Genomic DNA, 27830 nt, shown 5'->3' with positions numbered 1-27830 from the left:
GCTTTCAACTTGAACACAAGTGAAAGACTCAACATCGGCCACACGGGCAAGAAAAGATGCAAGAAAGATGCCAAAATGGAAGAGAAGTCTGAAGGAAAATCCTCTCCAGCCAAATTTTCAAGGAAATGAATTATATGAAATTACAAAAACAGTGCCCTCGGGGCTGCTTCTACTTTTCTCTGACATCTGATACGCAGATATAACGAAGTATCAGGAGAACAAAGAAAATGCACAGAACAGCATGATAAACGCTTTTAGTCACTTTCTCAGTCAGAGCCTTCGAATCAGTGTTAGCAGCATGGCCGGGGAAGGAAACACAGGATCCATGTGTGGTAAATTTACAGCAGATTTTGAGATCCAGGACATTTCTGAGGAAATATATGGAGATAGTGGCAAGGCCAGCAACAAATGACCATGTGATTCGTGGAAAGATCCAGACTTTGAAACAGATCCTTCACTTGGCCAAGTCCATTAGTTCTCACCACTGCCCTCTAGTAGACCTGCTGAATACAGACCTACAACAAAAGCAAATCCTCACACTAGAGTTTCATAGTACTCATTAAAAAAAAAAAAAAAAAAAAAAAAAAAATCTTGCATGTAAAGTTGCCTGGAGCACTAAAGCAACCAGTTAGAAAGAAAAAGAATGAGCTATATGACTTAAAAATCCAATTTGCTAGGATAAAATGTCCCAAGATCGCTGATAACAGGAGTTTGTATGGAATATTCCTTGATAGAAGTGTGCCAGATTAGGTCTTGGAAACATTTTTGTTGTGCAGAGACTTTCGGTAGCAAGTGGGAAATACCTAATAAGTATTTGCCACATGAAGGAATGGAACGAACTGATGAACAAACAAAAGAACAAAGGGGCTGAATCCCAGCATTCATGAATTGGAAGAGTTCTAAGATCCCTACCAATTTCGGTTTTGGTTTGTACACTGTCTTGGGAAGCTCACAATCTCACCAGGCAGACCTCCCCACTGGAACAACATAATGGGTGACAATGAACCCTTCCAAAGGTTTCAGTTTATCCAACATATTTTTTTTCCAACATATTTTCTGTTAGTGGTAAGAATGCAGGTGTTCCCAAGGAGTTAAGTACTTCAACAGATAATACTTCTGTTATCTAATTGCCAACAACATTCCTCTGTTCCCCTTATATCTTAGCTAAGTACTTATCACAACCTGTAATTTTCTTACTGTTTCACCGCTGACTGTGGGCATCTCCCACTTCTAAATGTAACTTCATGAAGGTAAAGACCGCGCCTTTCCCCGGCACCTAGCCCAGTACCTGCACATAGGCAGAAGGTGTGCATTAAAGATCTGTTGGTTATACAGATGGAATCAGCGCTGTGGAAGTAGGAGCTTTTCCTCTCTCATTTCCCTTCAGAAGCATCGTTTGGGTGGTCCTGTCATTAGAGTCAACTGGCTGGCCACTCTCAACATAGCTGTGTATCCTTGAGCAAACTTCTTCACCTCTCTGGTTTCCTTCTTTGTAAAGGAGGATTTTGGGGGCACTTGAACTACTCTCTCAAAGGTCCCTTGCATCAGTAACATTCTAAGATTATTTGGGAAAATAAGCCCAAAACACCCGCATTTTCATAATTAATAAAGTTTACAATGATCAGAACAAATAAACAAGTGAATTTCAAGATTGTTCTATAGCGTTAGTCATGGTTTTCTTCAAGTTAGCTCATTTCTCTGCCAGGTCACACTCTGTATTTACCTTTCAGCATTTGGCCCTTAGAAAGGGCGAAATTGATGAGGTGGCTAAGGTCCACTTTCTAAAAAAAGAGCAACCCCCTTCCCCCCTGTCCAGATAATTTCTGCAGCCTGTTTGCAAGATTTCTAATATGAGGTGCAACTGTCATTTAATTAAGTGGTTCTTAGAGATTTTGATTTTTCCTGCCACCAACGGGTTAATGCGCTGAGATCTTCCTTTGTTTTACAAAGGGGCAAGAAAACACATTGAGCTGATACAGTCCATTATTAAAATTGCATTTCAGCAGAGGCAAATAACTCCAGCCACCTGACGCTGGGCTTAGCCATCATCTTCTCTTGCTACAACCCAAAGCTATTACATTAAAAGCATAAGCAAAACAATAGAGCTGACAGCAATGCAAGCTCCCCTGGTAGACGGAAACCATCAATCCTGTTGGTGAAGTATTTAGCTACAGAAGTATTTAGCTACAGAAGGAGAAAAGACATTCTTTGACTGCAGGATAAGAGGAAGGAATACACAGCCACTTTTCAATCAGAGCTAGATCGTGTATACATGAAGAAATAACAGCTTCGACAGCCAGACGTTAAGTTTGCCTCTAGAAAGTGGGAGCCAGCAAGTATACCTGTGAAGGCTACGAAAAGTCTGGGGTTGAATGAAGTCGCTCTTACCTGCTCCACCTTCACCTTGGATGCTCACAGCCCCCACCCATTCCCTGCGTGGTAGTTTCTACAGAAATTAAACAAAGAGCTTTTTCAGGGGCCAGGCAGGCAGAAAACAAACTTCTTTAGCTTGGGCAGTGTTAAGCGATCTTAATAAGCTCTAAATCTTTACTTGGAAGTCAATGAAATTAGCAGCAGAGTTTAGAAGCCAGAAACACCGGGCTGGATTATTTTAAAAAGCAAAAACAAAAAACTCCAACCATTCTTTGCAGCTAAACTCCAGCTCCGGTTCTCTGGGCTAGAATAGTAGTGTTAATAGATTCTGCCTCGACTAAAAAGGGAGCCAGTGGCAGAAAATCTATTCCTCCAGCAAGGTTGCCGGGCAACGAGCAAGCTTTTGGCATGTGGCTGATGTCTCCCGGCAGCCCGGACTACACAAAGTAAGCTCTTCCATCACTTATAACTAACTTGATTTTGATGGATTAAAACCAAATCAAAAGGTACTGTAAGTCACTCGTTTCCAAATTCAGGAATCTGGGTGAGACAGAAGACATCCCAATACCAAACATAAGACTAACTGATCAGGAAAAGTAGAATCCACTAAAGGTCATTCTGCTGGGTGATACATCTCTTACACATCCTAGTATACACACAATGTTATTTTAAGATGAGAATATCCAAAAGCAATGGGAAAAAACAGCATTCAAGAATATTTGGGGGTGGGGGGATGAGTGAAATAGGTGAGAGAGATTAAGAGGTACAAATTTCCAGTTACAAAATAAATGAGTCACAGGGATGAAACGTACAGCGTGAGGAATATAGTCAATAATATTGGAATATCTTTGTATGGGGACAGATGGTAACTAGGCTTATAAGGGTGATCATTTTGTGATATACAGAAATATCGAATCCCTATGCTGTGCACCTGGAACTAACAGTATTGTAGGTCGGTTATACTTCCATTACAAATATATATTTTGGAAAAATATTAACGTTATAAAGATGGAGCCTCAATGTTACGAGGAGTTGTGGATTCAAATGCATCTTTGTGTCTCGCGTTGGTGAAGGTGTTTGCACATCTGAGCACATTACTCAATAATCGGCGAACCCTCGCTAAGGGCTCTGAGATCCCACCCCTGTGCTGTAGGCGTGATGGAAGAAAATGTAAGACTTTGGGCCAAGGCCTCATTCAGAACACATTTACTATTAGGACATAAGGTAAGATGGTTTCTCTCACCAACTAAGTTCTTCCGCAAAAGGCTAGTTTTGGCACTGATTGTGTTTGCTTACGAAAACCACCTCCAAGACATACTGACCGAGCTGACTAGACTTCCCAAATGATGAAGACGGCACTGAAGGCCAGGCCTGTCCTTTCCCAGGGTTCTGGGGTGAACCAGGCCTACCTGCCAGGGCTCTGAATAGCATAAAATATACTCACACTTGATCCCAAACTTTTCTTTCTCTTTTAGAAAAACATCCTTCACAACATTCATAGTGTATCTCCTTTCATTTAAAAAAAAACTCCTTTTGGGGACTTCCCTGGCGGTCCAGTGGTTAAGACTCCGCGCTTCCACTGCTGGGGGCACGGATTCGATCCCTGGTCAGGAAACTAAGATCCCACACTCTGTGCGGCGTGGCAAAATAAAAAATAAATCCTTTCGGGGCTTCCCTGGTGGCGCAGTAGTTGAGAGTCTGCCTGCCGATGCAGGGGACACGGGTTCGTGCCCCGGTCCGGGAAGATCCCACATGCCGCGGAGTGGCTGGGCCCGTAAGCCATGGCCACTGAGCCTGCGCGTCCGGAGCCTGTGCTCCGCAACGGGAGAGGCCACAACGGTGAGGGGCCCGCATATCACACACACAAAAAAAAATCCTTTCGTTCAGAAAGTTGCACATACTCGCATGGACAGAGGCATCCTCTTCTCGTGCAATCCTGAACCTGTGGTCATTAGCAGCCACAGGCCCACCACAGGGGATGCTGAAGGCAAAGGCAACCGGATGAAACAGCCCAGCAGAGGTGCCCACACATTTCCTTGGAGTTCCAGGCAAAACCAGCTTGTGCCCATCGGCCCCTTCTAATGTGGAGAATGCACGTGACACCAAGCGAAGCATTCGTGTTCCAGACGTGGCATGTCCCATTTGTGGCCTCGTCAGCCCCTCGTCCATTATGGATCCATTATGCCTTTCGTCAACTTCCATGTTTCTTGCAACACATTCAAATGCACTGCAGGGACTAAAAGCAGCCTCCTCTGTAACCATTATGATGATAAAATGCAACTTGATGGAAATCGATATATTATCATCGCTCCCTATCAAGACATATGCCCTCAGGAAACAAAGAGTTGTTAGTTTTAATATGAAAAAGGCTTAATGGGTCTTCGCATGAGCTTGGCAGGTGGCTGAGCAGGTGCACGGCACTGCCACTCTCCACAAGTCTAATGCTTGCCCACTCTTTAAGATCGAGTCTGAATGCCACTCCAGCAATTCTTAACTGAGCCCTCCACCCCTACACTCAGCCCTTCCTGTTACCTGCAGCTCTGCTCCTGCACTGAACCTTTTCTACTGTATATACATCCTGTGCATACAACCATTCTCTCTCCTACCAGGTGTATGTTCCCCAAGAGCAAAAGCTCAGGGCCTTATTCAGAGCCGATGTTCAGTGTTAGGTGATTTTGGTTTTCATTGGAAGAAAACAAAACGGTGGGTAAATACAGCCCCCGAAAAATTAAAATTTTTTTTTTTTAGTTTGTAGGTAATCTGAGATACCTGGCCAAACCCTTAGTGCTGTGTCATGGAAAGAAGAGCCTGTGGTCTGACTATTAAGTCAGCCAAGCAGCTCTAGCCTTCCTATTGGAGTACCTTGTGCACCATGTAAGTAATCTAGTACACTGTAGTTTTGCAGAGGAATTATTCAGTAAGCAGAGGCCATGAGAAAATTAAGAGTTGATGAAATGTTTTCCTAATGTTTTCCTTTCTCGAAACAATCTCCTACGTAATAAAAGCCTTACAAATGTATTATATAGCCTTCGTCTTTTTCATATATATATATATATACACACACACACACACACACACACAATATCAATTGCTGATTGTCAAATTTTCACTTTACCTGATGAGTTTGCAAGATGGCTTCTTCCAAGTTTATTGATAATAGCACCTTGTATGTTTCTGATCCAGGATTCATTACTATTTGTAATTTATTATTTGTTGTGTCCTAGTTTGTCTCCCCAATAGACTGGTAGCTCCCCAAGGGTAGAAACCATTTTATCTTGAGTTCTATTAGTATCCCCACTGCCCAGCACCAAGTATGACATGGATGAGGCACCCACACACCTGCTGAACGATCACTGCCTGAAGTAATTAACTGACCGATAAATTCGTGCCTAACTGAAGTTCTGGCTTGGTTGAGGGTCTTCAAAATAAGATCGCGATTGGGCAACCAGTCTACTGGTCCTGCAATAGATTTTGCTTCAGAGAAACTCTTGCAAACCAGAATACCGAAGCTAGTGCCCTCCTTCAGGGAAACTTAGGGAGCCTGAAATCCTAGGAGAGCCAGTAGGAGCTGGAAGGAGAAGCTGGCAAAGGGAAAATATCTGTTATTTTATTCGAAGAGAACATTCAAAATCAGAAACACCTACATTCAGATGTTCAAGACAGAGACACTTGAGTTGAAGTCAAAATACACATTTGTTTTGTTTTTTTGTTTTTTTGTTTTGCGGTACGCGGGCCTCTCACTGTTGCGGCCTCTCCCGTTGCGGAGCACAGGCTCCGGACGCGCAGGCTCAGCGCCCATGGCTCACGGGCCCAGCCGCTCCGCGGCACGTGGGATCTTCACGGACCGGGGCACAAACCTGAGTCCCCAGCATCGGCAGGCGGACTCCCAGCCACTGCGCCACCAGGGAAGCCCCACATTTGTTTTTAAATACAAGTTTGGGACTAGAAACACCCCTATTCACTAAGAGTAAAAATTCTCTCTCACTCGTCCACCCTCTCGTCCTCCCCTGCCTGCCCCCCTTAACCCCTGCCCCACAGAGTCCGCAGATTTTTCTCATAATGTATATCAGATAATTTAATTTTTCCCCAATTTTTCACTGTTTATTTATGTTCATCAAAATACATGCTCTGATTTTTTTATTCAGAAAAGAAATCATAAATATATGTGTGAATGCGAGTAGGCTATACATAGGTTTCTAAAGATGTGTGCATATCATCACAGTATTATCTGTTTCTTTACTCTCACTAACATAGCAGAGTAGCAGAGACATGGAAAAATCAAAGCAGTAGATAATTTTTTAAATTATTCATATTTGACTCTAGGACAGTAACAGTTTAAACATTAGACTTCCCTTCTGTTCTTAATTCTATTTAGCTTAGGCTATTAAGACTAATTTATGTTTTAAAGGCATACACTAACAGACCATATGAGATAATATATGTAAACGTACTCTGTAATTAACATGTATTACTCTGTAATAATGCAAATGTGTTAGTATCATAATAATTATGATTTTTCCTTCAATTTGTATGTACGTGTATAAGTCTGTTTATATAGTATATATGTAGCCTAACAGCCTAACACTATAGTTTTCAAATACCTGTTCACAGACCAATACTGGTCAGTGACAAAGTTTTCACTGGCCAGAGGCAAAAGGAGAAAAATCCTAACAATGTATTACAGATTTTAAAAAATACAATGTTAAACGTATTATATTTAAAAGATTGCTTTTATTCTGAAATTAAATTCTTACTGATTTTTTTTCCTGGTTTGTTCCAAAGTCCATTGCTTTATCGAATTATAGTGCTAACGAGTGGTAATTTTTAAAGCCCTTACTTGCCAAAAAAAAAAAAAAAAGAAGAAAATTTTCTTTTGAAATGTATTAATCCATGGAACCTAAAAGTCTGAAAAAAACTGATTCAGGCAACAAAAACACCAACATTTCCATAGTCTGTTCAAGAAAAGAAAGTGAGGCTCCCCTTTACCTGCAGCTTTAGTGCTTCTAGTCATCCAATCCCAGTAACATCTGGAACGTCCCAAAAGATCCAGCCTCTGAGCTGAGCCCTCCCAGGCTCCCAGCAGTCCAGCACCCATTCGGCTTCTGCGTGATCACTTCATTTTCCCCAGCAGCCTCAACAAGAAGCACCACTTCGGAAGAAACCCCAAATCTTAAACCAGTCCAAGGTGGGGGCAGGCTGAGGGAGGCACCGAATCCAATTTTTTACAGGCAGAGAGACTTCAAAGTCTCCATCCGATGGCTCAAACATCCATAACAGAATTGGTATTTCTTCTCGGATTCAAGGCATGGCCAAGTCACACAGGCTCACTTCCAGGGTCCAGTTTTCACTTGGAGGCTGCAGCCCAGGCAGGCTCACTGCCCTTTGATCTGGTTGGAACCGGAGTGTTACAAATATGCTTGTATTAAGCTATCTCCAGTCTGCCTGAGGGCCTCGGTCTGGAATGCGAGAACGGGAGCTTCAAACAGTGAGGTTCCCAAGTCTTCATTTACGTTACATTTTTTTCTGGCCGGCCGGCCGGCCAATGCTCCTTCCATGGCAGGCAGCGATGGGGTGCCCGTGGAGTGCAGTAACGCAGAATGGCATCATAAGGCAGAACTAGAGAGTTTTGTCTCTATTCTCTGGGCCAGCAATCCAGGCGAAGAACAAGGGAAACTACAAGCAAGCACCAGAACCCTAAATTATACTTTTATTAAGCCACCCACAGGCATTTGTAAAGCACCTAGGAGCTCCGAGCGCTGTGTTATTAAGACGCAACGGAGGCATCACCATCTTTGGCCATCAAAGCATCCATGTTCCACCAGCCAGTGGGTAATGAATCATGGCAAGAGCTCCATCCCTTCTACCCCGGGGGCCTTCTCCTCCTAGACTTGACAGTGCAGGCCTCCATTTTCAAAATCAGAATGTATAAAAAACCCGTTTAGCTGGAAGATATCCTGTGTGAAAGAATGTGCAGTAAATAGCAAACATTTCCAACAGCACAGCCAGTATTTTCCTATTTCCTGGACAATTTACTAAAAATCTTCCACCCCTGCTTTCATAGGTTGAGGGCATCTGCTGTGCCAAACTGCCTGCTGGTGACAGAGAGAAACCAACACATTCTGCAGTGCCCAGGGATAAAACTGAAAAGCGAGAGAGAAGTGTCCCTGACAGAAGTAGACTCTGAACTTCTCTTGAGTCACCTGTTACCGAGAGACTTTAAATGCTGGATGATCAGAGATCTTTCACCAGCTTATACCACGCCAGTCATAATCCCCAAAATATCAAGAACCCCCAAGTCCTTGAGTGACTGCTTCATGCAAACATGGAAATAATGCAACAGAACCACTGCTTCTTTGATTCCTCCAGACGGAAAAGGTAGTGCCTTTAATATCATGCTTACTGGACATCCATCATCCAACGCACAATGCAACCATTGTAGGGCAGAGAGAGAGAATATACTCTGTGGGGTAGAGGCATGCGGCGGAAAAAAAACCCAACAACACGAGAGCCTCGACGCACTGAAGAAACGGTCTTCTGCTTCTCATTGGAATAATGGTGGGATGTGTACAAGAATGTTTCTGGCTGGCCTTAAAAGAAAGAAACTCTTTCAGAGAGCAGCGACCTTAAACATCTTATCAGCCTTTGAAGTTATGCACAATGACATCCTTTGGTTCCTTGCCCAGGGCAGAGGTTTAAGCTTTAAGACTCCATTTACTTACAAAGAACTGTAGAAATATTTTTGCTGCGGCACAAGGCAAAAGAGCCAGTTTTTGAAAACAGCAAATGATAGAATGGTGAGGTAGAGGGGAAAACACCCTTTATAGGGGGCACCGCACTGTGTTAAGGGGATCAAGAGCTATAGATCTAACTTTCTGGGGTTAACCTCCTTTATTTTCAATCTTCTGTACCATTCAGATCAGTTTTGTGAAACTCACGTCAAAGTGATAGAAGCAGAGTAGGTTCTGATGCTGCCACCCGCCTTCTGACTCATCCCTGGTCCAACGTGCCCTACCAATGCCTGTGCTTCCTACCAACACCACTATATCTCTGTAACCCATCTCCCCTCAACCCAAAAGAAAGGGTACCCCCTGCTCCCTCCAATGCTACCTCTTGAGTAGGAGTCCAAGGTGGGATAACGTCCCCCACAGGGTGGTGAGGAGGAGCCTTGTGCCCACTGCTGCCTCCACACAATTTTCTAGGGCATCTAGACTTGTGTTTCTTCCTTATGGTGGGTCCCGTCTATCTGGTCAACCACTGTATCCCTGCACGCTGTGTGCCCAGCCAGCACAGTGTTGAGTATATAGTAAGTACTCAAGACACGCTTGTAGAAGAAAGGCCCAGTGACCTCCACCCCAACGTTTTCTCTTTCCTTTCTGCCAGATATCTTCTGTCTTGGGGTACACTCTATTTTAGGGTCTCCCTGATGATTCAATCTTGGGCACAAGAACGTTCACTTGCCAGAGCTGTTTGATTTATTTGCTTTTGCTTTAATCTCAGGTCATGGCAAAAGTTCTTTTGCAAGACCCCGAAAAACTGGGAATCCAGAGATTCTGGGAATCTCCTAATAGTCACCTAAGAAAAGGTAATAATGCTGTATGCCATCATTTTCATGATTTGATAAGCTACATAAAACTCATTACTGAACTGGAGCCAAACACTTGAAGGAAAACAGAAGGAAATCTGTTGCCTTGAGATTTATCTTTCTTCTTCAAAGAACTCGGAGTTGCTTCTATAGTACATGATGTTAGGATAGGCCTTGGGCCAATCATTGTAAAGAGCATCTGAAAAATTACTCAGAATTGTGTGCTCGGTTGTTTTGCAAAGGATATCGCTATTTGTTTGCTTAAGTGAGGCTGTAAGGATTGCTGGAAACGTTCTGTGAAAATATTAGCTAAACTCAAGTCCCTATCAGCAAATACACGCATGCAGTTCACACATGTGTCACACCACACGTATGATCTCTGACTTACAGGTATGAATAACGTATAAACAAGCTGAACCCCATTCCAACAAGCAAGTGACTTTAGTTCACAATGGAAATGTAAACATGACCCTTAGTTGAAGATAGCCTTTAACTCCAAATTGTCCATATACACAATAAAACAAGCTCTTTACTGGGCCTGGAGGGCGACTCCACGTGGGCTGTGGTGAATTCTCCTAATTGAAAGCCGTGATAAGTCAACATGAAGGGGCTCTTTCCAATGTTGACACGTGTTCATGGAGGGCCTCTTCATTTGAAAATCTTCAAGAGACCCCACCTGGTCCACGGGGCTCCGTTTGGTCTTCATAGCAAAGAGAACACACAGTTCTCCATAATTACACAAAGGGGACAATTTGGTAAAGAAGAACTAACTCTATGAAGTAGTGCTTCTGAGTTAATCAAGTCAAAAGACAAGCCCAATTAAAAGAGCCTTTTGCTTAAATAATATATAAAAATAAAGAAAGCAAAACTCAGGAGGTACAGTTCCCAGATACACAACTTGTAATTTCTAATAAAGCAGGAAGGCAGAACTCCAGTCACTTAACAAAATGCTCAATACCCAATTAGGATCCACAGTCCCTGAACAGCTATCTGATTACCCCGGAGATTAATTCCCTGGGCGGCAGGCCCCAAGGGTCCTTTCTAGCCAGCTCCATCACTCATTGGGAAGTCAGGGAAGATGAATATCTAGGTTAGGTTTGATGCTCACAACTTTTCAAGGGTTACTCAGATCTCAGAAATAAAGATTGGCAGATCAAGGAGAGAGCACAGACACGATCATTTGGTTCATTAGAATCGTGAAACTAAAATCTCCTTTTGCAGTTGTAAAGAGCCAGCTCAAGTTAGTTTTCCAAATAGTGAAAGGAAAATACTCTAACAAACAAAGAGGCATATGAAAGTCAAGCATGGTAAAGGGCAGGAAAAAAAAAAAAAAAAAAACCCCGAGTAATTCCTCTTAAGTGCCTTTCTTCCTTTCATTTTATTTTACTTTATTTTAGCAAGAAGAAAGTAGGAGAGTTGGGACTTTGTCATTATTTTTTTGTTGTACACTTTGATTTTTTTGTTTACTTTTGTTTTGTTTCGATTTTTAAAATTTGTTGGTAATAGCTACATATAGACAAAATTCAAAAGGTTCAAAAGGATATGTAGTGAAAAGTAATCTTATCACCCCCCTGTCACCAGCCACCCAATTCTACTCCTGGGCAGGGCAGTAAACAAACAAAAACCAGCAATGACCACCAAAGTGTGTGTGTGTGTTTGGGGGGGTAGGGTGGGTGGCAGTAGACAAAGAAAATAAAGAAAAAAACCCTAAAACAATGATCTAAATCTGGTGTATCCTTTCAGATATAATCTATGCAAATATTAGCATTTCTTTTCTTTGTGAAAAGACAAAAGCAATGTTTTTTATAAACTGTTCTGTACTTTGCATTTTTCTCTCAACATAGCTTCAAGGTCAATCCCTAACAGTAAATACAGAGATGCCTAACTTTATATAAGTGCAAGTACATCTGTAGGATAAATTTCAAGAAATGGAATTGCTTGCCCCAAATATATGCATCTTCTATTTCAATTAATGTTACCAATGTGCTTTCTCTAGAGACTGTATCAATTTATACGCCCCTCAGCAACGTGAGTGTCTGCTTCTCCTCACCTTGGCTAACCCACGGCACCAACCATGACAGGTAAACATGATCTCTTAAAGTTCTAGTTTATATTTCTCTTATTAGGAGGAGGGCAAGTATCTTTTCATATATTTAAGAGCCATTTACTTCCTATCCTGTCAACTGCATGTTCATATCTTAGGTGACTTCTACCACCTTCTTTCTCTTCAGTAAAGGCAGTGTCTCTAGCAAATGATATCCAAGCTGGTCTTTTTTTTTTTTTTTTAATTTTTTTTTCTTGGCCGCGCTGCGTGGCCTGTGGGATCTCAGTTTCCCAACCAGGGATCAAACTCGCACACCCTGCATCGGAAGCATGGAGTCTTAACCACTGTTACCTCCAGGGACGTCCCCTCCAAACCGGTCTTTTGTATAGTTCTTCAAGCCCGTGCATATATCATCTAATTTAATAATTGCAATAAGCCAGTATGCAGGCACAAAAATATTTTCTCCATTTTATAGGTGAGGAAGCCAAGGTTTTGTTTGTAGGTTTGACCAACAAGCTCACTGGAAGTTTGTAGCCAGAACTAGAATTCACGTAGCTTACCTTTTAGTCTAACGATTTGTGCGTGCGTGCGTGCATTCCGGTGTGTGTTTACTGCATTAAAATGCCTCTTAGATTGTAGAAAGGATGAGAAAGGAAATATTCTCTTTTTCTCTAATGATGAATTTGCATTTTCTATTTACCTGGCCAGTTTTCATTGTATAGCAAATAAAGGAAACTAAAACTTTATTTGCTCTCATTCTGTTGCTCAGGCCAAAGCATGGACAAGCATTGAGTCTTCATGTATCGCACATCACCAAGCTATCAACCTTTTATTACCAACCTGGATGGACCGAGTACTGGGTGGAGGGGAGATAGAACAGTACTGACATACATCCTCCCCAGGAAGAGGGGGACCCTCGAGAGGACTTCCCATGTTGAATGTCCTGGGGGAGAGCATGAATACACGAACTCCTATGAGGGGGCAGAAGGAGAAGTCCCCAGGACAAAGGAGAAGAAGGTCATAAGCCATAGGGGTCTGTCAACTTGGTGCTATTGACAAGGAACGCTTCTGGGTTCAACCTAGGATACTGATTCCCAAGTATTCTCCAGCCCGTCCCGGGGGAGCTGGTCTCTAGTCTACCAGGAAGAGGCTGTGGGGTGGAAAGTACCCAGCTAATTTGGGAAAAGGGACAGGAAGGCTCTAAAAGAGCTGGAAGACCTTCTTCTGCCCCATCATGGGGCAGGGGATGGGGGGCAGTGGGGCAAGGGATCCAAAGCTGTGAGTGATGGGGACAAAAGCATAATGAGGAAAAATACAATCAGAGCTGCCACCAGACCCTACAGGGCAGAAAAGGGCTCACTGGGCCCAGCAGTAGTTCAGGTGCTAAGCTGGGGGAAACACCAGCAGTAAACTGCACTAGGTGGGACTTGGATGCAAAACCCTGAGATTGTCACCCAAGCTCTCGACTGTCTTCAAAGCCGGTGTGTCCAGAACATATGATGAGCGATATTTCATAAATCTGAGCCTTTAGTGAAAGGTGCCAATTTCATCCTTAAGTTTAGTTACTGCTTCATTCATTCATTCCCTTCAAAGGCAGTCCTTTCCATAAAACTCTCCTCCTAATTTCCACTCGAATCCTGGCAGAGTAAGCATGTCAGGACTGTGCAGAAATTCCACGGCAGTTTGCTGGAGCTCCTGTCCCACATGTAAGGTGGGTGATACGTGCAACGCAGCTCAACACGTGAAAGGGACCATTCCAAGAGAATCTAATTCATTCTCAGTGGCGCCCCTACTGGCTTCAGCCAGCCAGCCCCAAGAGCTGGCTGAGGTCCCACCCTACAGTGGGACTTCGCCTGGTTAGCTGGTTAGACAGGGGCCTCCTGGCAGGTCTTCAGCAGTAGACCTGCTCGCTGAGGTGGGACAGGTGCCAAAGGCAAAGATTCCACTGCAAGCATGAAGGTCTTTGACATCACACAAAATGTGATCTCATGTTAAGCAGAAGTTAGGTACTAAAGCCAAAACATAAGGCAAAAAAGCAAGTGTAGACAAAATACTTTAAAATTTTAAAATTAAGATAGAGTGTGACTTCCCTGGCAGTCCAGTGGTTAAGACTGCGCTTCCACTGCAGCGCGCACGGGTTCGATCCCTGGTCAGGGAACTAAGATCCCACATGCTGTGCAGCACAGCCAAAAAAAATTAAGATACAGGAAACTTATAGATGTGAAACAGGAGGGAAGGGGGCAGGGCACAACCTTTAAAAGAATGACATAGCCGTTGAGGACATGACAGAAACTGGTTAGAACCTACTAGGTCCAAGATGGCGGGAGACTCGACTTCCAGCGGACCTTGAGCCTCATTACACGCACACTGTAATACATCAGCATCTAAATGACACACCTACAGGCGCCACGACAGTTCTGAGGCTCATTTCCAATTCCTGGAAATCCCCAAAACAGTTGGAATAATCCTCCCCCTCATTAGCCTATGAAATTACCCAGCCCATAAAAACTAACCACCCCGTATTCTGGGTCCTCTCACCTTCTGAGATGGCCCATACTCTGTGGAGTGTGTTCCTCCCAAAGCCGTTCTTGCCTTTTGAGATGGATGGCATTCTGTCTCTGGAATGTGAATCCCTCTAAATAAATCCACTTCTTACCTAATACTTTGTCTCTCACTGAATTCTTTCTGCAACGAGACATCAAAAACCTGAGCTTCATTAAGTCCTGAGACCAGGTGTGTGATTGCAATTAAAAGAGAGTGGGTTCAAGTCCCAATCTGAGTTGTGTGGTTTCAGATATAAAAATTAACAATGTGTAGTTATTGATGGGACAACGAAGATGGATATTAAAGACTTGCTTCTACTTCTCCAGACAACCTCTCCCTCCCTCTCCCTCTGTCTCTCTCTCTCTCTCTCTCTCTCTCTCTCCGTTTCTCTATCATCTATCTTGTCCAGGAGCATATCTTGGCCATGCAGTATCTCCACTGTATACAAAGGGTAGGGGGCAAAGAACAAGTGAATTAGTACAGGAAAGAGGCAGATGAAGTCAGAAACAGGGTGACTGAACCGGGAAAGGAGCAGTGCAAAACTACAAAGCTGACAGGCAGACGGTGGGTAGAGGGGAGCAGAGCCCCCATCTGCTGGGCTGGTACTGAGAGGCAGGCTCTACTGCAGGGACAGGGCAGGGTTGAGCACAGGCCTTTCAGTACCTGTTCTCAGCCAGGTAAACAAGGCAGGAGGTTTGGGCACAGAAACAAGGTAGGGAACAGTTTGCAGAACCTATAAAAAGAACCAAGACCCAAGGTCAAGGTTGGACTAGGCAACAAGGATTCTGGAATGGAGTTCCTTAAACCCTGCCTCCGATCAAGATTTGTCCTAGGAGTTGGGCAAGCCCGTCCCTCAGGGGAGGCTGAGCCAGCTTTGGCCGTGCAGTGAGGAGAGATGCCTAGGTCTGGAGCCCAGGGGCCCGGCACATCCGGCCACATCAGGGGTAAGGGAGGAAGCAGGCCAGGCGGACCAGCATGGGGGCTCCAGCAGGCCCTGGGGAGCCAGCTGGAAAGCAGGGGTGACGACAGGGCGAGATGGGTACAAGTTAGTTTTCACTACCTGGCTGAGATGCTCAATGCATTCCTGCAAACCTATTCACATCTGAGCAGGCTTAGGCCTCTCTTAACACAAAACTTCTTCCTATTTATCACTTTAAGATTCTCACTGTCCTTCTCGGCACGGGAGGAAGGCACAGCAGTACCAAAAGATAGCAAAGTGCAATTACAATACACAGTGTATCAGAACTTCTCTGTACGAATAGCGTCCGGTAGCCAAGTTCCTCTTACCACTGAGTGGAGGATGTCGGGAAAGAGTCAAGTTATTCTCTGGGACCAGGCAGCAACAGGGAAGGGAAAGAGGCAGCTGTATTCACTCAAATATACACCCTGGGGAGAGGGAGTCTGCCCAGAGCAGTGAGGGTCTGCCAGGCTAGTCTTCCTTACACAAGTCAGTAACGAGCATTGGCAAGGAGCTGGACCAGGTTGTGGCCACGTGCAGCCCCAGCGTCACTGGTGAAGGAATGGGGAGAGAAACCAGGAACCACCCTCACTCCACCTGTCCTGACTGGAGGCAAAGAGGGGGAAGCATGCCCCGCCCCCAGTTACCCATACAACTCAGTCCTGGTACTGAAGCTTTGGGCAGCAAAACTCTAGCCCTGGGATGCACTGGCTTTATGAAAAGTAGTAATCTTGTCACTGATTTTATTTATTTATTTATTAAATAATTTTCTAATTCTGTCATTCCTTCTGCATTTATTTATTTATTTGTTTGTTTATTTATTTTATTTTGGGCCGCATTGGGTCTTCGTTGCTGTGCACGGGCTTTCTCTAGTTGCGGCAAGCGGGGGCTACTCTTCGTTGTGGTCTGCGGGCTTCTCATCGTGGTGGCTTCTCTTGTTGCGGAGCACGGGCTCTAGGCTTGCGGGCTTCAGTAGTTGCAGCACGCGGGCTCAGCAGTTGCAGCACTCGGGCCCTACAGCACACGGGCTTCAGTAGTTGTGGCTCATGGGCTCTAGATCGCAGGCTCAGTACTTGTGGTGCACAAGCTTAGCTGCTCTGTGGCATGTAGGATCTTCCCAGACTAGGGCTCGAACCCATGTCCCCTGCATTGGCAGCTGGATTCTAAACCATTGCGCCACCAGGGAAGTCCTGTCACTGATTTTAGAGGTGACTCCAGAGCCGGTTTACAAGTCTGGGTCGCATTACTTTACAATGACTTATCGTCATGGACCCAAAATTACATTACCCAGCAAGTATTACCTGCTTGCAAGTGAGTTACTTTTTGTTATCTCTGAGGATATTCGGAAAAAAAATAAAACCAGCTACACCACTTACTGAATGTGTCTTGCATGCCAGTTACTGGCATAAGCGCTTTACACACATGGCTCTGAGGCCATAACTAACTTTCTCAAGGTCACACAGCCAATTACTAGACAAGCTGACATTGGAAACCAGGTTTCCCCTTCCCAGCTTTGCTCTGTGGCATCCAGATACAGTCTCAGTTCAGAAATTTCCAACAGAGGTCCTCCAGATTATTGAAAACATGTAACAACTGCCATGCCCATGCCTAGACCAACTGGAAAGGACACGCAGTGAGTGACAGGTAAGGGGCTCCATGTGCCTTCCGGATGAAATCAGCTCTGAGTGTGAGCTCAGGGGTACAAGAGGTACAGCCTCAACCGAGATGACAGGGCTGCTACCCTACACCAGACGCGGAACCAAAAATTTTCTGCCCCACCATTTTGTAGAACAATACCTTCAAAGGGTTACTACGAGGACATCACACAAACCCTGACACTGTCAAAACTATGCTCAATTAAACTAATAGAGGTTGTTCCATTTCAAAACATGCCTGTGTTACATCCTGATAAGGAGGTATCAAAAGAAAATGAATTTGGATCACTTTTGAATGATGACATCTGCATTACCACGGCAATTCACCTATCAAACTAATTTAGGCTTAGAGCCCAAATCAACACTGCTGTCAGAGAGTTGATTTCTATTCATTTAAAAACTTCCAGGCTCAAGAGTGATCAGTGGGAATTTTAATGTCTTGGGAAAAGGGAGGAAAAAGAGAATGTGAGTACCGCACACAGCAGCAAGACTGGAACTCACAGTTCAGCCAGTGTTTATGGAGCATCCAGTACAAGGTTCCATCCTAGGCATGGAGGAAATTCTAAGTCACAACCTCTGTCCTAACAGGGCACACAGTTCCATCCAAAGATGCTGACAATGAGGACGAGGATGAGTGTCTTACTAGACGCCAGGTACTGTCCCATGTGCTTTACTAAATTAATCTCCACCAGATACTACTGATTAATAGGTCCATCTTACAGATGAGTAAGTTGAGGCACATTAAGTAGTAAATGTTTAAATAGTACTTCTCATAGATGAGTCTTAAATAATTTTAATGTTCTATCTCATCTGATCTTCATAGAACCACAGTGAGAGAGGCAGCATCAGACACAGGCACACAAAGTGGTAATGGCAGAACCTTGAGTAGAAGGCAGGGCTTGTGGCTGCCAATCCATAATTTCTATAGAGAGAGAGCGTTAAAAGGCAGTCGTGTGAGATCCAGAGGAGGTACTGACAAGGAGTTCTACAGGACTGCACTCAGGAGGAGAGCACTTCCTATCTGGGCAGCATCCACGGAGAACAGGGATGGATACAAGCCTTTGAGGGTAGGTTGTGTTCAGAGGAGTGGAAAGAGCAGGGGCCACCACTGCAGATGCAAAAGGAGCCAGAGCAAAGCATGGAGGTGGACAGGTGCAGTGTGTACGTGGAGATCAGGAAGTAGATCATGTTGGTTTGAAGGACGCTCCATGGGGCGACCACAAGGAGACAACAATGGTGGAAATGGGGTGCCATTATGAATTTTGTCTAGAGCACGATAGGACAGAAGGAATTAAAATGTCAAGCTTTCCAGAAGGTGAATTTAGAGTGAGGGGATAGTGAACAAATAATAGTTAAGGAGACAAGTAGACAATGGTGATTGCTGAATAAATTATAGAATAAGCAATATAGAATAAATTGTATATTCTAAATTATAATTATTCTAAATTACAAATAAATATAGAACACGTGTAAGAGTAAAAAGAATCAACTCTCCAAATTGAAGGCTCTAATGAGACAGAAAAAGAACTCAGAGAATCTCTACAATAATGTCTACAGCTCAGATCTTGTCTCTGAATTGTTTCTAACTTTCTCCTTTTTCTGTGGCTAATCCTCGGGTTGACTCACGTGCTCTCACTCCTCGCTAAAAAGTGAAAGCTACGCATCATCCTCATTAATAATAAATGGAAAAGACTCAGGTTCCTGCACTTGACGGGAAAAGCATCAAGACAGAACAAGCTCTGAAAGTACAGTTGAAGGTGATAATGACTCATCGCAGTTCGACGTCTCCAGAAACCCTCCATGGAAAACCTTACCCAAGCCCACCTGTTCTGCGTTGAATTGCGTCCCCTTGAAAAACTACGCTGAAGTCCTAACTCCTGGAACCTCTGAATGTGACCTTATTCGGAAACTGGATCTTGTAGATGAAATTAGTTAAGATGAGGTTACACTGGAGTAAAGTGGGCCCTAAAGCCAACATGACGGGTGTCCTTATGAGGAGAAAAAAGACTCAGAGACACACACAGGCAGAAAACCACAAGATGCTGGGGGCAGAAACTGGAACTATGCTGACACAGCCACAGAAAGGTAAGGATTGGCAGTGCCACCAGAAGCCAGGAGAGAGGCACAGAACAGTTCCCCCCAGAGCCTTCAGTCTGCATAGCCCTGCCAATACTTTGATCTTGGATTTCTAGCCTCCAAAACATACGAGAGAATAACTTTCTGTTGCTTTAAAGCCACTCAGTTTGTTGTATCCTTCGTTATAGCAGCCCTAGGGCGCAAATACGCTGGCTTCATTTCAGCTTCTGGGAGGTAGGACAGAAAAGGAAAAACCAGGCACATCTGGGGGCTTGGAGACTTGAATTCCAGGCTCCATTTTGCAACCACCTCCCAGGTGACCCTCCCTGGACCCAGAATCCTCGTTTTTGAAATGAAGCATTTAGGCTGGATGAGCCCTAAGTCCTCTTTTGGTTTCAAACTCTGTATCTATCACATCATAGCCAAGAAAGTCATCTGCTCGAACATCTACTGAAGGTGAGAGTACGACGGGGCTGAAAAAGGAAAATTCGAGAAAACTCCCATCACCAGTAGAAGTCAAGGAGAAAGGGAAAAGAAAGAGTAATTAGCGGCGGTCCTTGCATTTACCATATGCCACATTATCATTCCATCTTCATGTCAAATCTGGCCTGCAGCCCCCATGCCATGGCGACTTAATACAAAGAGACACTAGGAGCTGCCAGATGCAGAAGGTTAATACAGGGGATAAGAGAATCTCGATGAGCGACACTCCATTTCCCAAACCTGCTCGTGTCAAGGTCATTTAACCCCAGAAATATGAAACCTGCTGCCTGGAGAAGACAAAAAAAAAAGAAGCAGAAAAAGGAAGGCTGGCATTGAAACTGTCCCCTCAACCCTCACCCCAGTCATACAACGTGCTTTGCAGCTGGGGGGGCTCTTCGAAACTGCTAGAAACTAATGATTATGAAACAAACCCCACTAGTAAAGACCAACAAGAAATTCCTGTAAAAACCTCATACATACGCACTATTCTATTGTACCTTTTTTTTCCAAGAGTAAATCGCGGCTGTCAAATTACACCCTTTCATTACTGTCATGGACTCCTTTAAGAACAGCTCATCAGAAAAGCCTACAGAGGTATTTAATCAGATTTTTTTTTTCTTCCAATGACCTAATGTTTTGGTATGAAACTGCCGCCCGCTCACGCAGCGTAGAAATTTAGCACTGTCAGCATTTAATTATTATTTTATCACGGATTTCTTTACTTTCCTACAGGGAAGAAATAACTTAAATTTTTAAAAAATCCAACAAGCGCTTAGCTTTTAAAATCGCCAAGACGCTGCCCTCATTATTTTGCTTTGTCAAAAATACTAGGTGTGGAGATGGGATATATCACAGAAACGCACTTCTGAGTTAATAAGAGCTACCACTATCACCAGCTTCGATCTTCCAGAACACCAAGACAATGTGGTGAAAATTATGTACATCGTGCTGGTTTCCAGGGGATGAAATACTCACGACTCATTCAGGTTTGTATGTGACAGCAGCTCCACGTTCCAAACAATATCCCTGCCCCTGGACACCTGAATGAAGGCCTCGGCTTCACTCTCCCCTTCCTCTTCCTCCAAGTAAAACTTTGCCGTGTCTTCTCTAAGGTGGGAAAAAGAGAACAGGGAGGAGAAAGGAAGCTGAATGGAAAAGGGGAGAGAAGACAGGTGTGCAGGTGTGACCCTGACTCCAACAACAGCTGACCCAAGACTCCAAGTCTAGAGGCCAAGAAAGGGAGCATCAGGGCCAAAGGTCTAGATGTGTTCCTCAATCCGGTTTCTCTTTCGTTTCTTCCTCCTCACTCATCTGAAGTCTCTTTTCAGAAAAGTAGCCATTTCATCATCAACACCACAAAAAAAAAAGCCTCTTCATTTGCCTCTCTTCCCCTTTACCCACAGAGTTCCTGCTTCAGAGTCGAGCTCTGTGAACAAGTTGGGGATGCTTGGTGCAGGCAAGTCATCTCCAAATATTTATTGAGCACCTACTGTAAGTGAGCAATGGTGTTAACTACTGAGGGGGCGATATGGTATAAACATAGGTAAAAAGTGGTACCCAGGGAAGATCCATGTGTAGGAAGAAAGCCAGTCATTTATCAGAGCGTGGTACAACTCACGAGCAGTGAGGACAAGAAAGGTTACACTGGTTCGCGCTTACCAGCTCCAGAAGGTTCTTGTGCCACCCATGCACCTAATTTCAAAGCAGAACTTGAGACCCTTCCCCCACCCACATCTGTCCTCCCACCCCTCCCCCAAATTTCTCCCATCTCAGTAAATGCCACCTCCTAGATGTCAGCATCCCGGGACCTCCTTGCCCCTCCCCACTTCTATTCCAATCCACCAGAAAGTCCTCTTCATCGTCACTTTATTCTGTGTAGTCCAGGGACATCCCTCACCTGGCCTCTAGGACTGCACTCTCACCCACCTTGGAACTTCTCTATACACAACAGCAAAAGTGATGATCTAAACAGAAACTTGACTGTGCCATTCGCACTTGTGAACCTGGCCAAAGGTTTCCCACGGCACAAAATAAATCCAACCCCCTCCCAAAGCAGCCTGCCCCAGATCCCCTGCTGGGCCTCCACCGGGCTATAACCCTAACAACTAGCGTAAAGCCCGGCACCAATCAAAGATTCAATGTTTGTTTAAATGAATGAATCAAGTGTTCGTTATTCATTTCCCAACAAAGACGTAAGTAACACATGGGGACGATATACATCAATATATGTGTTTACACATGGCTTGGATCATGGATGGTTTGGCCCTTTCTAGGATAACCTTCAAGCTGAGTTGTAGATTAGTCTTTCTTTTCAGTTTCCACAGTTTGATCCAGATTATCCGTGGGCAGCAGAGGGGCAAAAGGGATGGAGGTGAGGAATGGGTGGCAGCCTCCAAGTCAGGGAAACAGCAGCAGTGGTGGAAAGCCTTGGTGATCTTGGGTGAGTAGCAGGCTGAGATTTCAGCCCAGCTCTGCTGCACCTGTAGCTGTGGCCTGCCTTCTATTTCTATATCCTGAGGGAAGGGCTACTTCCTCCATCAGGTGGCTGTTTGGACACTTAGCACTTTATGGCTACTACCTAAACATACAGTTAGCACAGTCAACCTCAAAGAAATCTTTATGCCATCAGAAACTCTTGGTCACGACAAATCAATTCAACATATATATGTTGAAGCCAGGTATCGTTCTAGTCAATGGAAATTTGCAGCTAAAATTAAAAGAATAGTTCCTGCCTTTACGGGACTTACAGACCAGAGTGGGAGGCAGTCATCTATACATACATGGCCTCAGATCCACGCCAGGAAACAGTACTCTCAGCAGCAGCTGATAGGAATCGGGGTTGATGCTATTACAACAGGGACACAGGAATGTCTGCATCTTTCCCCTAACCCTAACTCCTTCACTTTACCACCCATGGAGCTATACACAGGAACAAGGGCCTAACAGGAATCAAAGTTTGACTATATCAAGAGCTGAGCCAATCCAGCACTCTGGCAAGGGTTACTCACCTGGCCTTGTAGACGAGGGCAAACACTTGGTAATTTTTAAGGCATAGTGATCTTGCCCACCATTGCTGTGGCCCATTTCATATTCTATATTTGGCATATCAGTTTCACACCTGCTCCACCCAAGTGGCGGGAAGGGCAACTGAGGGAGGAGCTGAAACACATATCCCTTGCAGCACACCCTATGATGTAGTTAATATCGTTCCTGTTTTACAGATGAAGAAACAGCCTTGGGGAAGTAAAGGGAATGACTGCCTAAGACCATACAGCCACGGGACAGCTGAGGAGGGTCTAAACCCAGGTCTTTTGATCTCAAGTTCAGATCACTATTCTGGCATTGAGCCTCGCCATGATAGGAAATGCCACATGTATGAACAGCATGTCTATGTAGGAAGCAGATGTTACGGCCAATCCATAACCACAGTCAGCAACCTAAAAGCAACTGTTTCTAGAAATTTCAAATTGTGGTAAGACTTCAACCACCTAGAATAACTCTCCAGAGTAACCCAGAGATTTAAATAAGAAGGATCTCTCAGTAGGTAAAAAGCTCACACCCTCAACACTGCACTCAGAGATTGTGCCCTTGAACTTTTGTTCAGAAACCTATTAACTCTTTCTTTGAACACAATTCTAATCACTTGTGTTCTCTGATTTCTTAGCCTCTGGCCTGGGAGACGTGGTCAATTAAAATGGATTCCTGGAGGGAGAGAGAGTGATTACGATGAAAAGTGATAGAGAGTTAAAAAAAAAAAGAAAAGAAAAGAATAGGGCAGAGGTTGGCAAACTTTTCCTGTAAAGATAAAGATCAGAGAGTAAATATTTTAGGCATCATGGATTATACTTTCTCTGTTGTGACGACTCAACCTCACCCTTGTAGCTCAAAATAAGCCGCAGACCAATGTGTAAATGAAGGAGCATGGCTGTGTTCCAATAGACTTTTATTTACAGAAACAGGTGATGGGTCAAGTTTGGCCCAGAGGCTACAGTTTGCAAACCGTGGAATAGAAAAAAGCTTCAACGCCAACACAATATCTAGAAAATCTCAGCAGTCTGGGACCATAGCTTAAAGAAACAAATAATCCCAACATCAACAGCCCTTAGGACAACCGGCATCACAGAATATCATGGTCCTTCATCATAAGATTATAGAAGTTTAGAAATCTAAACAGCCTTGGGAATATTATGGTCCGACTTCCCATTTTTACACATGAGGAAATAAATTCTCAGAGAGGTTAAGGGACTTGCTAAAGGTCAAACAGCTAATTAATGATTAAACTTAAATTAGAAGCAGGGTTTTGATTCTATGTTTAGAACTCTTTCCATTATTCCATGTCTATTATTTTAGCCTTTCGGTAACAATGGATAGAGGAAATGCTCATTTAATTAAAATACTACACCCTTGAGATTGTTAAGATTCTGAAATCACTAAAATACACAGTTCTAGATGTTTAGAAAGATGACTGTGAATCATCAAGACAAAGGTTAAATTAGGTTTAATGTCCTCAGAGAATATAATTTCCGAAGTAGGGATAAAAAGAATACATTTCAAATAATTAAAAAGTTAATATACGTGGAAATTTCTATTCTCCCTTGTGCATGGGGAAATGAGGTACCACTTGTCCATTAGTAGGAGCAGAAAAGCGTGCCATCGTATTTGATCAGTTTAGACCTGTTCATAAATTCTGACCACTTCCAGGACAGCCCAAAAATCACCAAGGCACTGGCAGGCCCCAAGTAATTTCTCAAATTGCTGGATGCCCATATTCATTCAATTCTAAGTGAAAAACAAAAGCCACCCTCAGTCCTATCTGTCCCTTTCTCTTTTCTATCATTAGCAATGTCTTCTGCTCCTTTTCTGAATTAATTAGGAAATAATTAATTTCCTGACATGTTTATAAAGATTCCAAATGCTGGTTAAACATGAAAGAACAGAGGTTGGGAACACGGAGGTGACAAATTTTATTTCTGTGATGACAAGTTAGAGTACTCCTGCCAGCTGGACCTTGCAGCAGTCAGAAGCACGCACCTGTCTATGGGGAAGTCAGAGAGGAGTGGGGGAGCAGAAAGAGACTGGGGGGTCAGTGGCCTGCCACACCATGCAAATGAGCTCTAATTGCTCAGGGTCACTGAGGACTGCTCATCTTGGGGAGGTTCCTGACAGCTCCTGACACCGGGGAATGCAGGGAGACCACTTCTCTTCTCCTGACCACACAAGTGGTCCTGTTTCTGTTTACAGACCCCAGAGCAGGGCTGTGGTTCAGGGAGTTCACCTTCCTCTAAACAGGAGAAGGGCGAAGGGGGTGGGTCGACTACTGCTTTGGAGTGTCCCCGAGATGCACTTCCCGGTTTGACAAACCTGCCAAAGGAAATGAGAAGCGATAAGTGATTGGGCCCCGATTAGATCAGCCACCTTGGGAAAGGTGCTGAGCCAGAGATACTGCACTGAAATAAGGAGACACCTGGGACTAGATTTCTAGCAAGCAATCCCGAAGTAGATATGGTCTGAATTGGAAATGGATTTCATGGGCAGATAAAGTCTAATAAGTGGCAGGTCCCTCAAAACTCATATATCATCCAGTCTCACACAGTGTCTGTGAAGTTTGTTATCAATAATTTAACAACGGGAGAACCTAGCCCTTAGCAAATACTTAATTTCAAAACATACCTACTGATTTACTCAGATACAGCATACATAGTATATTAAAAATATATTACAAGGAGCCAAATGCCAATAAAGCTGCACTTGGAGAAGACCAGGGGCACTGGTGCGTTCCGAACATTTCCGTTAAAGGAGGAACTGGACCCTCCGTCCAAAGAGCTAGTCCACTTAGCAATTTCTAAAGTGTGGCGAAGAAAGCTTGCCTGTGAGCCCTGCTTCAAACAGCACGGACATCACCTGAGCTCCTATTCCCAGCAAAGCAACAAGCCAGATGCCACGTGTACAAGTTCTGAGGGACAAGAATCAGGGGGTCCCCTCAGGAACAGCTCTCCGTGCCAGGCCTGAAGGCTAAAGGAAGCGAGGGCATTTATACAAAGCAAGGTCTTTAGTAGCAAAGAGGGGACTTTTTTTTTTAATTGATGTAGAGTTGATTGACAATACGTTAATTTCTGCTGTACAGCAAAGCAATTCAGTTATATATATACATATGTGTGTATATATATGTATATGTATATATACACACATACATTGTTTTTTTGTATTCTTTTCCATTGTGGTTTATCACAGGATAGTGAATACAGTTCCCTGTGCTCTACAGTAGGACCTTGTTCTTTATCCATTCTCTGTATGATAGTTTGCACCTGCTAATCCCAAACTCACCCTCCATCCCTCCCCCACCCTGCCATCCCACTGGCAACCACAAGTCTGTTCTCTATGTCCGTGAGTCTGTTTCTGTTTCATAGATAAGTTCATTTGTGTCATATTTTAGATTCCACATATAAGTGATATCACGTGGTATCCGTCTTTCTCCTTCTGACTTACTTCACTTAGCAGGATATTATCTCGGTCCCTCCATGCTGCTGCAGATGGCATTATTTCACTCTTTTTTTATGGCTGAGTAATGTTCCATTCTCCACATCTTCTTTATCCATTCATCTGTCAATGGACATTTAGGTTGTTTCCATGTCTTAGCTATTGCGAATAGTGCTGCTACAAACATAGGGGTGCATGTATCTTTTTGGATTATAGTTTTGTCCAGATATATGCCCAGGAGTGGGATTGCTGGATCATATGACAACTCTATTTTTAGTTCGTTGAGGAACCTCCATACTGTTTTCCATAGTGGCTGCACCAATTTATATTCCCACCAACAGTGTAGGAATGGGTTCAAAGAGGGGACATTTTTAAGGGGACCGGAGGCAGAGGGAACTATCTCCATGGTCACTGTCTACAAGAAGTACCGTTGATCTGAGCCACTCCCCCTGCAGCACCCCCAATCATCCAGTCCTCTCCACAACAGACCCTCACCACTTGCTGGCTGGAAGGTGTCACCCCTTGCTATGGTCTGAATGTTTGTGTCCCCCTGAAATTTCACCTGTTGGAACGCTAATGCCCAATGTGATGATGCTAGGAGGCGGAGCCTTTGGGAGGCGACTGGGTCACAAAGGCAGAGCCCTCGTGAATGGGATTAGTGCCATTATAAAAGAGGCCCCAGAGAGCCCCGGAGCCCCTTCCACCATGTAAGGCTATGATGAGAAGTCTGCAACCCAGAAGAGGGCTCTCCCCCAACCACACAGGCACCCTGATCTCAGACTTCCAACTCCAGACTGGGAGAAATACATTTCTGTTGTTCATAAGCCACCCAGTCTGTGGGATTTTGTTTTAACGGCCTGAACAGACTAAGATGCCCATGGGCAACTGGTGTCAGCAGCAAAGAGGTCCAGAGAAATGGCTGTTTCCTGAGGGAATGGTGGTTCATTTAACCAAGCTTAAAATGTAAGCAGAGGCTCAACAAGGACAGATTAGTTCCACGGTAAACACTCCCCTAAGAAGGTTTTAGGCCTTTTGGGGGGTTGATTAAGGCCTGGGAGAGAGCAGAGGAGGAGGAAGAGGACAGAGAGAGAGAGCAGGTGTCAGTCAGTGGGTGCCTCTAATTCTCTTGCACCCAGAAAGCGTTGACGGGGATAACTGAACTAAGGGCTCAAAGGAGCCAGGTGTCAGTCCTGGCTCTGCCACCCAGAGCTAACGGCCTCAGGATTTGACTCTACAGTCTTTTTTAAAAAAAATATTTACTTATTTATTTTGGGGGGCTGCATTGGGTCTTAGTCGCGGCATGCAGGATCCTCTGCTGCGGTGCTTGGGCTCCTCGTTGCAGCACGCGGGCTTCTCTCTAGCTGTGGCCCGTGTGCTCAGTAGTTGCAGCGTGCAGGCTTAGTTGCCTCGGTTCCCCGACCAGAGATCGAACCTGCGTCCCCTGCATTGGAAGGTGGATTCTTAACCACTGGACCACAAGGGAAATCCCTGACTCCACAGTCTTGAAGGGCCCCTTCATTCTAGGGTGCTGGAACATAACTGTCATCAGCTCTCAGCAAGGGTATTCCCACCACTTTCCATCTCACTACGCTGGCATTGCAATGGGAAGCTTCTCTGATCATCCTACAGGCTGTGGCC

At 44.3% G+C, this 27830-nt stretch overlaps 1 protein-coding gene across 7 annotated transcripts in view; it reads right to left on the bottom strand.

Moving 5' to 3' along the window:
* FOXN3 (forkhead box N3) overlaps positions 1-27830 on the bottom strand; it is a 405750-nt gene that overhangs the window by 342782 nt on the left and 35138 nt on the right. The window contains exon 1 of one of the 7 annotated variants that reach the window (XM_082647218.1): positions 7360-7376. The exons of the other annotated variants lie outside the window; for them this stretch is intronic. The gene's annotated coding sequence lies outside the window, so the exon portion shown is untranslated. Of the gene's footprint in view, positions 1-7359; positions 7377-27830 lie in introns of those variants that run through there. 7 annotated transcript variants of the gene reach the window in all.

Source organism: Grampus griseus (genome assembly GCF_964374135.1).
Source record: "Grampus griseus genome assembly, chromosome: 2".
In the NCBI taxonomy this organism is placed as follows: domain Eukaryota; kingdom Metazoa; phylum Chordata; class Mammalia; order Artiodactyla; family Delphinidae; genus Grampus; species Grampus griseus.
Note: the sequence above shows the minus strand (reverse complement) of the source record. Positions and strands in the feature narration are given on the sequence as shown.